The following is a 13,651-nucleotide window of genomic DNA, read 5'->3' as shown; positions in this document are numbered from 1 at the left end:
GCCAGAATTTTTTAAAGTTTGCAGAAAAATTATGCTTGTCTTTCAGATTACACCTAGTAACTTCTTAATCAAGCCCACTCTTTTAGGCCCTGTAATAAACCAGTTAACAACAGGATTTATAATGGAATCTGATAGTGAGCCTGTGGGGGAGAACTTTTACTTCCGCTATTGATTTTTCACTCTTTTTTTAACCTGCACTCAATCTAAAAGCACGTAAGTAATTCAGCAAATCTGAGAGACATCAAACCTTGAAATAAAGTTTATCCATACCTCCTTCAATATGGTTAACATATGTTCTTAACAAATTTCAGCAATCCTGCATAAAGAGCTGAGCTCCAAAAAATGTTTCTGATACCCTTTCCATTGGCTCAATATGTGCCAGTGACTGTTTCTAGGATTTGGTTCTTTCTGAACATCTAGTATAATGCTAGCAATTATTATTTCTACAAAAGGAGATACTTTTACAAGCACACTTTACCTGTGGATTTGCAGTGCTGTCTTCCCTAAACATCTTTTTAGTTATCATAGGAAGCAAAATCGTCTTTATGTGACAGGGAGGTACAGTGCATTACGGTCTTTATGTGTCTTTGAAAATATTTTCCAGTCATAAAATTCCATATCAACCTCCCCTGAAGCACACTACAACTCTGTTTAATCCTGAACTCTGTACCATACCAAAAAGCCTTAATATACTTTGGCTAATCCACTTTTGTTTAGAGTTACAGTGCTCATGGAAAATGAGTCACAAATTTTGTTATACAACTGCTAGATTAAGTTGTTAAATGCAGTGGGATCTATTCTCTTGCACTGTCTTGAATAAACAGAATTACATCTGACTATACATACCAGTAGTTCATAGAAGCACTTTTGTCCATTAAATTCTAGCAGACAGACTCTGGTCTAAAAAAACAGAGTCTGATAAGACTGGTGGCTGATAAGAAATGTAAAATCTAATCCCCTTTGCTAAGCCTAGTGGATCACAGCCAAATGGAGGCTGAAAGCTCAAAAAATGCCACCACCTCAGTTGGAACCTTTTCTTCCAAGGAGTCACTGAATCTGAGATTAACAAGGCACTGACATTTGTGGGTAAGGTGGGCTGTATGGGGACAGACAGCAGAGAGATGGCAAATCATGTTCTACATGCAACGTTTGTCCTATACTGCTACCATTTACTATACTGATGGATAAAGACTAATAATACCCTCAGATGGAGTGCAAAGTTTGAAAGCAGCACTTGGGAATTAAGCTATCCTGTTGCCACAGGTATATTTTTCTTAAAAATGAACACAATTACACATTCTTAAATAAAATACTTTTATGATATGTGTTTTGATATGAAAATTAATTTATATTCTAATTATTCTCATAGAATAAAAGAATTTTTTTATGTTGGAAGGGTGCTTTAAATGTTACCTAGTTGCAACCCTCCTTCAGTCAGCAGGGGTAGCATTCACCAGTGAAATTGCTAGGAGCTCCATCCAACCTTGTCTTGAATATATTTTGTAATGGGGCATCAATCATCTCACCTGTGCCAATATTTTACTCACCTCAGCATAATTTTTTTTTCCTTCTATCTAATCTGAATCTACCCTCTTATGATTTAAAAACATTACTGTTTTTTCTGTCTCAACAAGTCCTGTTAAAATTCTGTCCTTGTTTTTGTGCTACACTTGGTGACTGAGAGCTCTTCTGCTCTTTGGAAAATATCCTAAAGGATGTACCAGATCTGTTCTGCTACCTCGTTCCTGAGGACAGTTCCCAGAGGGTCCTGCCATTTAACTCCTTGAAGAGCTGAAAGTTTTTTCCTAAATTTCAGGGTTCTGATTTTACTCTTCACCTGGCCCATGTTTCTTAGGGCTGTGAACTCCACCAGTGTGTGATCACTGCAGCTCCAGTCTTGATGTATCTGATTTCTTTGGTGGTATTCCTTTTTGTAGAACTGTCTATTTCCTGGCTTAAGAAGTTATCTTTCATGTATTCCAGCCATGTCCTGGATTGCCTGCAGTTCACTGTGCTACTTTCAAGCACATGTTGAGGTGGTTGAAGTCCCTCAGCAGGAAAGCTGCCTACAAGAGTAACCCTTCTTGTAGATGGAGCGACAAGGCTTCACAAATAGGTTCTCCTTGATGAGGGACCTGTAGTAGACACCACTCACAAGGACCCCTTTGTTGTGTTGGTCTTGAGTTCTCACACATGAACTTTTTTACCCTCTTTATGGCTGTTCTTCAGAGACAGCTCTTCACATTCAATTCAATTCTAGATGTAGAGAGCAACCCCACCATCTCCCCTTCCTTTCAAGTAACTTCTGTATGGCCTTTAGCCACTGATAACTACAGTTCAGCCATGGGATTCACCCCACCAAGTTGCAGTAATGGCAACCATTTAATAACTTTCTAGCAGCATGATGTCTTCCAGCTCCTGGTTGCTGCCCACACTGCAGGCATTGGTGGAGAAGCACTTGTGCTGGGCTGTTGCTTGTGTTGCCTTCTTAGAGGAGTGTCCCTTAATTTCTTTGAGATATTTCCTGGGAGCTTCCTTGTGGAATCCTCTTACCTCTGGAGCCCCTCTAAGACTTTAAGTGTACTCAGCAAATCTCAGAGTGCTCACTAGTAGAGCCCTCATTAGCAGCCCTCCCTCTAACCCTGGTGGATACCAAGGGTAACTGTGGCCTGTCATGTTCACCTCTCCCCCCTCAAGTCTTGCTTAAAGCTCTGTCAATAAAGTTGTGAGCAAATTCCTCCTATCCCTTTGAGAAGGATAAGTCCTGTCTGATGATCACAGACCTGCTGCCATGCAGGCCAATTCATTATAAAACATCCACAAAATTCTGACAGTTACACAAGCCACAGAGCCATAATCAAGTGGGTATATTGTCACATGATGGTAGCTGGTATGTCAAAAGTGAGGGACTTGTGAAACATTTTATTCGCCTGTCAAAGAAAGCCACAGGACTAGGGAATAAGTCAGCAATTACTTAAATATAACCCTGGAGCGAATCTGAACAACAAAAAATGCTTTTTGGGAGTCAAACTGCTTGCTGAATATAATATGCCAACATCTTTTCAGTAAGTCTGATGACTAGCTGGAACAAAAGTTGAAAAAAATTGTCAACAAAAGATGAAATCAGCTGTTACAGCAGCCACTAATTACGATTCCCAAAAAAAACTTACTGCATGATTTGAGCTCCCAAACCCACTAGGTGTATAGGTATTATTTTTCTGAATTCTGCATGTGCATCCCAGATGTTAACACAATTTTTTTGGAAACCTATGATTCAATGTTAGAGGAAAATGCCTGTATGAAACAAATTGGCATACTAATTTTTTATCCTGTTTTCACATTGGCATTGAGTAAGTGGTAGTTCTTCAGACTTTCAGTTCATAGAAATCTCAGTCAAGCCATAAGCTTTTTTTTTCTTCCTAATTTTTTCAAGTCAGTCTTTAATATTTCCTTGTCCCAGAATCATGAGAAGGAGGTGGGAGATTTCTTGCTAATGTCCTGCTCATTGTGGGCATGGTCCTTGGATCAGATCCTCTGCTTTATCTCTGTTTATGTCAACCACATCTGTCACATCTCCAAGTCTCCTGTTTCAGTGTCCTTCCCTCACTTCTGTCTTCTCCTGTAATTTTTAATTAACTATCAAAAGTTTTGGAGCTTTGTGCTATGAGTTTTTTAACTCTGTGCTCTGTTACATCCAGTCCATTTCTAATCACATAGCCAAGGAAGAACACCTCAGGCTCTAGCTTTTGTTTCTTACAGGAGACTATGCTAACCAGACCCAACATTTAAATTCTGCACGCAACAGCCTACAGTCAGATATGCTGCAGATGTAAATGCAGGAGTGCTCCTCACATCAATTTCTTTGATCTCTTAAGTAATCTTGAGTAATTAGTACTTATTCTTTCCCAAAAAATTCAATTTCAAGGACAACATAAATGACTGGGGACTAAGAGCAGAAATTAGTTATTTTTTTAGGACTTCAGACATCACCACATTCAATACAACTTTATCTACATGTTTTAGAGTATGTTTTAGAGTTTTGAAGCCTACATCTCTGGGTTCAGTGGAATCCAAATTTTAATGATTAGAGGAAGACTGGAACTAAATTCCTTGCTGAGCAATTGGCTTTCAGTGTAAACGTGGATTATAGGAAGAATCACATTGTTTTCCTGTGCTTCCATCCCTTGAAACGATGAGGATAGCTGTGCACAGAAATCACAGGACAATAGGTAGTGGAAGAAGGGGAAGTCTCCAGACCCAGGCTTTGCTCAGAGCAGGCTCAGCTGTGGGCTCAGAATGGCCTGCTCAGGTGTTCAAGGCTGTCTCCAATGATGGAGACAGTTCAACCATGCTGGGGAACTGTCCCATCTCTGGGCTGTACTCGGGGGAAGGGTCTTTTCTCTGCAGCCTGACATGTTTCAGCTTGTGCTGCTGCCTCTCATCTTCCCACCAAGCAACACTAGAGCCTGGTTGTATCTTCCTGCCAGTGTCAGGAATGCTGTTGGGTGTCCCTGAAGCTGTGCCTTCTCCCAGCCAAACCAGCCCTGGTTCTACAGATTCTCCTTGTAGAACAAGGACTCGAGTTGTACCACCTTGGTGGCATCCCCTCACCTCCCATCAGTTTTGTCTACACTGAGAAAGTACCATGGCAGTTGTAACGAAAGCAGTGCATGGTTAGGCATTATGGGGATAAGCGATAGGGTGGCTAAGGTGGGGGGAGTTTGCCATTGCATTAAAGCAGCAAAAATGGCACACTTATCACAGCTATTATAGTTTTACGCTCCACAAAAATAAGCTGAATACCACCAGCTTGCTTAATTTTATTATCTAGCAAAAGAAAAAAGAGGATAGGTTTCTCCTAAAACCTTTTCAAACAGATTTTATATGTGGTTTTCAGTAAAGAGATGAGATTTTTTCCACCTTAACCCATACTGTTCTTAGCAAGTGGCCTTGCTCAACAGCTTATTGCTTATGATTAGTCATATGTTACATTTCTCACTGATGCATCAGCACTCAAAAATAAGATGAAGGCAAGAGTATTTGTGCAGCACTCAAGTACAACACAAATATTATTTCAAGATCTTAAATAGAACTAAATGAGCTTGCACACATGGTGCTTGCCCTCTGCATTTGGGTTTATTCTAGAACCCAGTGTGTAGACAGTTTCAGAGACATTTTTTGAGGAGATTCCTCAATTTCTTGTTTCAAACTGAATCTTCAAGAACCCTTCAAAGGATGAGAACCCTTCCCTTCCTTCCCATTTCAAAAAATTTCCCCAAGAAAACAGAGTCTCCAGGCCTTTCCTTCTGTGTTACCCTCAGATACCAAAAGTGTTACATGACAGGTTTGAGGACACATTTCTTTTCAGTGACAGGTTTCTGCTTGATAGGAAGGAACCCTCTGCTCACCTGAGTTTTGTCTCTCCAGTTGGGGTCTGGAACTATTCAGTGTTGGAGGTGAGTAATAAAGCCCAATATGTATTGGATATTATGGTTATAATATAAATATTTTTCAGTTACATTTTGAGGAATTTGGATCCAACAGCAGTCCCAGGACACAACCATGAGTGGGTAAAATGTTTCTAATGCACTGTATGCAGTAACCCAACCAGTTCTAGGACAGTTCTGGAAATTACATTCTCAATCTCATGTTGGTACTGGACACTTGCCACTGGAATTAAATTTGCAACTTTATCCCTTGACTCCAAGAAAATTCTCTGCTGAGCCATATGGGGAAAATATACAGCGCCACCTGGAGAAGCCCCTATTCTGAAAGAAAATAATATCTTGATATAACACAAGACAGTAGGGGAACAGGAGCTGTGAGAATAAGAGCATGAAAGGAAAAGGTAGAAGATTTATTTTTTAACACAATGAAAAGGTTAGAATGTAAAAGAAAATAAATCAATGGTCTTTTTCTGAAATGGCCAGATATAAAACATTTGATGCCACTTTGTACAAAGATTTCAGTTCCAGATATAGAAAATAATTTTACCAGGTATGGCAGATACTCTGGAGCTCACCCTGGACAGAGGGAGCTGTTTTTTTTGTCAAACATTCATTATATTTCAAGCAGAAATTAAGATGAATATTGAATTTGATCCACTAAGCCCATTTCCCTTGTCCTCTCTGAAAGCAGAAAAAAAGTGGTGGGAGAAGGCTTTGCTACCACTGAGTGCATCTAGAGAGTCTGCAGGTGCAAGTGCATGATTTCAGCTCATGTGACTACTTGTTAGATTTATTGGTGAGTCCTTGGAGATGATTACAGATAACTTTGTTTTGGACCTTTATTCCTGGCAATAACAGAGGCACAGCACTATCAAGCTTCGACAAATTTGTACAAAAATCAAGGCGCAGAAAAATATAGGAGCCCTGGAATAGTGTAGAATTTAGAGTCTTTGTTAGTACCTGATTTCTGTAACATGAACATATACAGACTGTGCTTGTGCTGCTCTCTTTGAAGTCCTTCCCTCCACCCCCTATTTTAAAAGACTTGCAGAGATTTTGTCCTGTACTTCAAGACTCTTCCCAGCTGTTTGAATCATCTGCCACTTACCAGGCTTCAAGTGATAAAGTTGGTTGCCTTTCTGTGGGTATCCTCAGTCAAGCTGAATCTGAAAATAGCTGGAACTGGTCACCATCTCTGTGGCGTGCAGCCCTATTGTCACATATGAAGATGCAGCGAAGAAAAACACCTTAAATTTGGCTTCATTAACAGAAATAAAAAGTGACAGACATTTTAAATAAAGGAAAACCAGGACATTGAAAGTTAGGAATTCTAGTATCGTATGAAACTTTAATTAAAAACACATATTGCAACAGTCATAATAAAACTGTGGGAGTTGGCAAAACTGGTGGCATTTATGGTTATAGCAGCTTATATCCCTCACAGTGAAATAGTTGGCATCACAGAGAAGAATCACACAGCAGGGCATATAGCTTCCAAAATACAAAACTCACGGGCTTCAGCCTGTGGCTCTGGGTACCAAGTTGCAGGGAAAGGGTGAGGACTGAAAGCTTGTATGTAGGCAGGAAGAAGAAGGGAAAACATATTTTCAGATGGGGAGTTTAGCTGCTCATAAGTTTTCCATGGAAATAATTCTATTTAGGCTTAATAACCATCTCAGTCTTCAGTATTGAAGCCTGTTTTCCCAGCTTATAATTGTTAGGTTGTAAACACGGGTAACCATGAGGTTATTTTGCAAATATAATTTATCAGGTAGTGCATTTGGTATAATCTTTGTGACTCATCACTTGAAAGCTGACTTCTGCTCTGATGTATATATATATATAATATGATATATATAATCTGATATATATCATCAAATAAACTAGTATGGAACAGTTTATTTCTAAGCTGCCCAAGAATGAATAGTAAGCTTTTCAATATAAAGTCAATAAAATGCCTGTGTTTACTTTTATACAACTTGTTTCAGGTTATATATAAGGTAAGATATATAACAGAGATGCTTATAGAAATCAGATTCTGAATTCACATGAGAGATTATTGTGCTTGTTAATTCAGTCAAAGAACAGGATCAGCACTTTCTAGTGCATCTTAAGAAATACAGCTGATGAGCTTCAGTTGTACTGCATAAAAAATTCCTTCTCTCCTGTCTCCTCAGCCATCTTAAAGAATTTAATCTATATTTTATTTTCAATTTATGATTTTTAAAAACTACTTATTCAGTCTATAGAGATGGAATTGATTTGTTTAATTCAGCCTTTATTTTGATGCTCTCCATTGCATTTATAAGAAATACCTCTGTTTTAGACTGGCCTCAAGTAACAGCATGAAAGTGAAAAAGTTAGATAAGCTACTTTCTGGAAAGCAATTCTGACATTCTGAATGCAAATTTCTACCGCATTCACACCTTTTAGTTTCTTTAGACCCAATGAAGAAGATTATTTTCAGCAGGTCTGACCTGTTACACATAAAATCACGAAAATAATTTTGTGCATTTACATTTGTCTTGGTTTGTGCTGGTTCATTTTCTTAACAGCTGGTCCATTGCTTTGGATTTGGATGAGAATAATGTTGATAACACACTGCTGTTTTGACTGCTCCTAAGCAGTGTTTACCTGAAGTCAAGGATCTTTGTGTCTCATGAGCTGCTGGCAAGAAGCTACATAAAGAGCTGTAAGGGAGAAAGGTCAGAAGGGTTGGAATCTTCCATCCAGTAGAACATCATGCTCAGTATATGAACTGGGGGAGTTATGTGGAAGGGGGGTGACTGCTGTAAACTGTGGGATTACACATAAAGGGCCTGACTACTTCTGGGGGATGGGATGGGCTGGGCAGCAACTAGTAGGTGGTGAGTAATTTTATTACACATCACTTGTTCCTCTTGGGTTGCATTATTCTCTCTCTATATATAATTACAACTATTATTACTACTGTTGTGATTTTTTTTCCCCAGCTATTAAATTGTTCTTATCTCAACCTGCAAGGTTTACTTTTACTTGGTGATTCTCCTCCCCACCAGACAGGAGCGGGGGGGAAGTGAGAAAGGGCCTGAACAGTAGTTCATTTGCCTCTGGAATTAAGCAATATTAAAAAAGTTAAAGCATTTCTGGCTATATCTATGTATTTTCAGCTTTCAGTGTGAAAGAATATTCTTTCATATAAATGGGAGGTTATTTCTAACACAATAGTTTTGGAATTCACATTAAACATTAAAAAATCAGCCTGCTTAAAGGAAGTTAGAGACAAGAAGCGAATATGAAGGAAAATTAAAAGACTATATTGAGCAACAGTGAATTATAGGCCTATTTAGGCATACACACATGAGCTAGAGGATGAAACTTTTGTAATTTTTCAGCTCATTTAATCTGAAAGGCCTGCATGCTGAGTTACATAGCCAGAGTTCACATCTGCAGTTTGGCTGGTACATGCCTCTGGTGCTGGCATTAGCCCTGTGACCACAATGGCTTCTAATGCTCAGCTCTTTTAGTGGTTTGGCATCTTTCATAGTCCCTGAGGCTCTACAGTCGAGCAAGCGGACACCAACACTTGATGCCGAGAGTCATCTTAATGAATGACATATTACAAGCCTTGTGAAAGTAATTTGCTTTGCTCCATGGTGTAGCTGGCTAACTTCCTATTACTGAAGGTTGAGGGCTGAATCTAGCACTAAAGCTATGCAAATTCTTGCCTTTTGGGCAACATAATACAGAAGCAAGTCTTATTAAAAGTGATTTTTGCCTTTGTTTTCTAGAATGAACTGTTACACTGGCTTGGAAGTTTTCTACTATCCTGGTAGGGGTAATGAATTCACATCTGAAGACTTGTCACTTTCATAGCAAGGTATGTCTTCTATGAAATGTAGAACAAAGATTCCGCTAAATATTAATTTCTGACCTGTGATTTGATGACAATGGCTACTGGCTGTTGGACACTGACCTTTAAAGAGCTGAGAGCACAGGGCTGGCAGCTCATTCTTCCCTCAGTCTATGCCTTACCTTCTATCCTATTCTCTTTTTACAGAGCATAATCTGAATACAGCAATTTTGTGACATGTGCAACCATGTAGGCACTCATTACTTCCACAACTAAGATTTTGCAGTGTTTTCTGTTTCCTGCTCCTGTTTAATTCACTACTTTGGTGAAGCATTCTTCATTGCCTGAAAAATGTGCCTGATGCCTTTGCTTCCTGGTCGATTTCTTCCAAAACGCACATGCATCGGTGGAGAAAGATTTATGTATACAAAAGAAACTACTTTTTTTTCTGTCATGCACATTTGGCCTGGAAACAGTCTCTGTGTAAGGGCCAATGGGGGCCCTTGAAAAAAAAAAAAATTGGCTTTGATTTTACTGAACTTTGAAGCTCTGAAAAGAGCTGCTTGTTTTGTGTGTGGTTCCCAGTCAGCTCACACTGTGTGAATCTGAGGAGTGGCGCACTGTGCCAACATGTGAAGCCAATTTAGTTGGGTAGTGAAAGTGTGAAGGAGTTCTCCCAGGAAAACCAGGACCATCATCATCATCATCATCTTCTTTCCTGAGGGCACGGTAGGAAAACCATGGCAACACCCTTTTGGCTGTTATACCCAGGCAATACCTTGAAGACACCATGGGGCAGAAAATAGTTATTTTTTTACTTTATTTTGGAGTAAGTTTCTCCTTCTTTTAACTCCATAATTAAAACTGACCTTAAAATGGAAGTTCAAATATCACAGAATTGCTGTCCTATTGTTGCTTGTCAGAGTTAATGATTGTTTTAAGATTTCTTGATGTTCATGCATGTTTAAAATATCATGATTCTCTTAGATGTGAGGGTTTTCCTAATTCCATGCTTGCCTCCCAGCCTACCCCTGTTAGTAGTGTTGAAACCATTTTGTCCTAGGAACTGCCTGTAGTTTAGCTGTATCACTAGTATGCAAGGATTTGAGTGGAGACATATGGTCACCATCAGCTTAGATATTTAATTTTGAGATGACATTCTATTAATCCATCTGAAAAGGGAGAAGCCACCATATAACTGGTTGCAATTAGCCAAACCACAATTTTCTCTAACCAATTCAGTCTAAACCAAAAGCCAAAATAGTATTTTAGAATTACAACATCACTCTCAGATTTGCATCTCATGAAGAATTCCCAGGGTTAAGATTCAAGCCATACTGTAAAACCAATCCTCAATTGCAACTTTGTAGAGAGGAAGATCAGTAGCAGGTGGTGCCTGCTATAAAAGCCTCATTAAAACACCTTCTGTTTGAATATCACAAAAGGGAGTCACCAGATGGAGGCACAGCTCCACATGGTAGCCTTACCTCAAATGAGAGTTTCACCTGACACTTTGGGGACAGCAGATTTTTTTTCTCCAACTAACAAGCCACTGAGGTTCAAGAGAGGATATATGAGGATTAATTGCACTTGATCACTAATCCATTGTAATGCCATATGCTGAAGGCATTGTTCATTGTCGAGCCAAGAGACAGGTAGGGCCCCTCTGGTAATGTAAACTGTCCCCATTTCCACAGATCTAATCTAATTTCACGTCCTTACAGACCTCAGATTCCAGTAAAGTTATTTAACTCTTCCTGCTTTGTCTCCTGATGCATTTTTGAATGGTAGCAAATCTGATATAGAGGCTAATGATGCTGAAATGTGCTGACAGATTGGATAATGATTTTTCCTGTTGCTGCTTGCTGAAATGAGCAAAATATTAAAAGGATATTTACTCAATCGTCCAAAGCATTTACTCTTGGTCCAAAGGGCCAGCTCTTCCCTCATCAGCAGCACAGTTAAACCTCTCACACCTCCTCCCTCTACTAGTCCCAAAACACATTTAAAGAATATGTGATTTACCATATTAGAACAATTGGCAAGCTAAATCATGTGAGTAAAGTTTATGTTTCTTAAAGCACTTATTGTCACCTTGCACAGGCCTTGGAGTGGGAGGATTTTTTCAGCAGCTTCACTTTGGCACTGATCCAAATCATTAAGTGCCAAACAGTGTAACTGGAGAATTTGTCATAGTTCTGTTGTGTGTTTTGTGTTAAGCTACTTTAAAAATTGCCACCCACCAAGGCTGTTTCTTAAATTAAGAGGGTCGATTGGATTAAATATGTAGTGTGCATATTTGTGAGGAGTAGAAGGAAGTAAGATAGGTGTATTGAGTTAATGTATTTTTTAACAAGTCATACATAGCATTCTATGTCACAGAAGGAAAAGGTAAACAAGCCAAAAGCTGTAAAATTTTTGTAGACATTGTGCTAACTGTTCGAGGCCAAAATATGTTTTCATGTTTCAAGGGCTGATCTACTTAAACTGAGAGAGCAAGAAATGAGTCAGATGTTTGGTATATAACATCTCATCTTGTGCTACTTTCTAAAGACTACTCTATACTTAAAAAATGTCTTCTATTCCAGAAAGGACTCCAAGTGTGTTGCCAGCTGTACACACTTAAAGATCAATTCAACCGCCAGTGAAACGTAGCCATCTCTGGGGTGGAATATAGCAGCTCCTCCATTCCACAAAATGCAAAACACCCTTTTTAGGAGGAGGAAGTAAAAAATATCTGCTTCAACTGCAGTTCCAAAGGAAATTGTGCTGGAAGGGCATAATTACTCTTGAAAGTTGACCAAGACACTGGAGGTTACATTCTCCACTAAAGGAAAAGGTGCCAGTGGATCTTCAGCAACAACAGGTGCTTAAGGGCTCAAGTTTGCTTTGGCTGGCATACATGACTAAATATTCCCTCTTCATTCACTAGTATGTCAGGTATCTCTATAGTTTCCAACCCTGCATGTTCCCCTCTCTTCTCAGTATCTGTATTACGTATAGTATAAGGCCAGCTGACTTAGTCCACCTAGACTACTCTAAATATCTTCATACTTAATGTAAATTTGGCTTCCTTTTAGAACAGGATTCTAATGGATTTTACAAACCAAGACAAGCTTGTCAATGTACTTTTCCACTATCTCTTCTAAGGAGATATCTTTCAGTTATTTTGGAGTGGTAGTTCCTATTTAATTGGGAAAATTAAATGTGGTGGCTGAAAACAGGAGTTACCTAAGGTATAGGAGGCCCACATTCTTTTCTGGTTTCTGACCTGCCTGGGCTTGGATTCAGTAGTTGCATGTTGTGAATTGAGGGTAAAATAACCCACAACCTCCACTGTGTATGCATATGGGTCTTTGTGTATGCCATCATCTTCTTCCATCCAGACATGTGGCTTGTCTTGATCAAAAATGAATGGATCTGGCAGACTCGTATTAAACAAATGATGCCCAAAACCAACACCAGACCAAAGACTGTGTCCATGAATAAATGCTGAGTTCAGCATAAATCTAATTTAACTAACACATATTCAATGAAGGATAGACTGTCCTTGGGTACCCAGGAATATATTTGAGAGTCATAAAATCTTGAAAAGATTTAACAAACAATATGTATAAAAATTGTAAGTACACAATGATTTTCATTAGTATTCATTTATTTAGAAATTAGACAATTAGGACAATTAGACAAACATAAAAGTGGAATTTGAAATCAGTTGCACTGTGAGAAAAAACATCTATAACTATGGTTTTGCCACCTGAAGCCTATATGGGACATGGCATACTTTGGGTATTATAGGAACTATCTTGTAAACTGAGTACTTTGAAAAACTGCTACATAATCCTTGTTTTAAGCTTATTAAAACAATTAATTAGCAATGCCATTTCTGATAGTATGTTATATTCCTAGAAAGTGAAAAGAGTTTCAGAGAAGTCACAGTGGGCCGTTTTCCCACTTGTTGAAGGAATGTGACTTGTGAGAAAATTCTGCTTTTGTGATAGTTCTGAAATGGGTTCTAGATGACCCTTAGGATATATGGGTGTATTTGATTGTTCTTTCCCCAGTGTAATACTTTGGTCTTCTCCTTGTCAAATGTCTTGGTTGAGGGTAAATTTGGGAGGAAACTTCTGAATGGGGTCTTTTTAGAAAGCAAATTCAAGCAGCCCCTCCCCCAGGTGGTTTGGGAAAAGACTTCTTTGGAGAAAAGTGAAAAAACCTGTTTCTTTACAAAGCAAAGTATCTATGAGCATGAAAAGAAATTAATAATATTAAGCAATAAAACCTCTCACTGTTCTGAAGAGATGTCAAATTCACAAAGTCGTTGTCATGGTGTGTAGCTCGGCTCTCTCAGTCCCTTTCAGTCCCTCTGGAA

The sequence above is a fragment of the Parus major genome, chromosome Z (assembly GCF_001522545.3).
Source record: "Parus major isolate Abel chromosome Z, Parus_major1.1, whole genome shotgun sequence".
NCBI lineage: Eukaryota > Metazoa > Chordata > Aves > Passeriformes > Paridae > Parus > Parus major.
The sequence above is the reverse complement of the archived record's forward strand: the minus strand, read 5'-3'. Positions refer to the sequence as shown.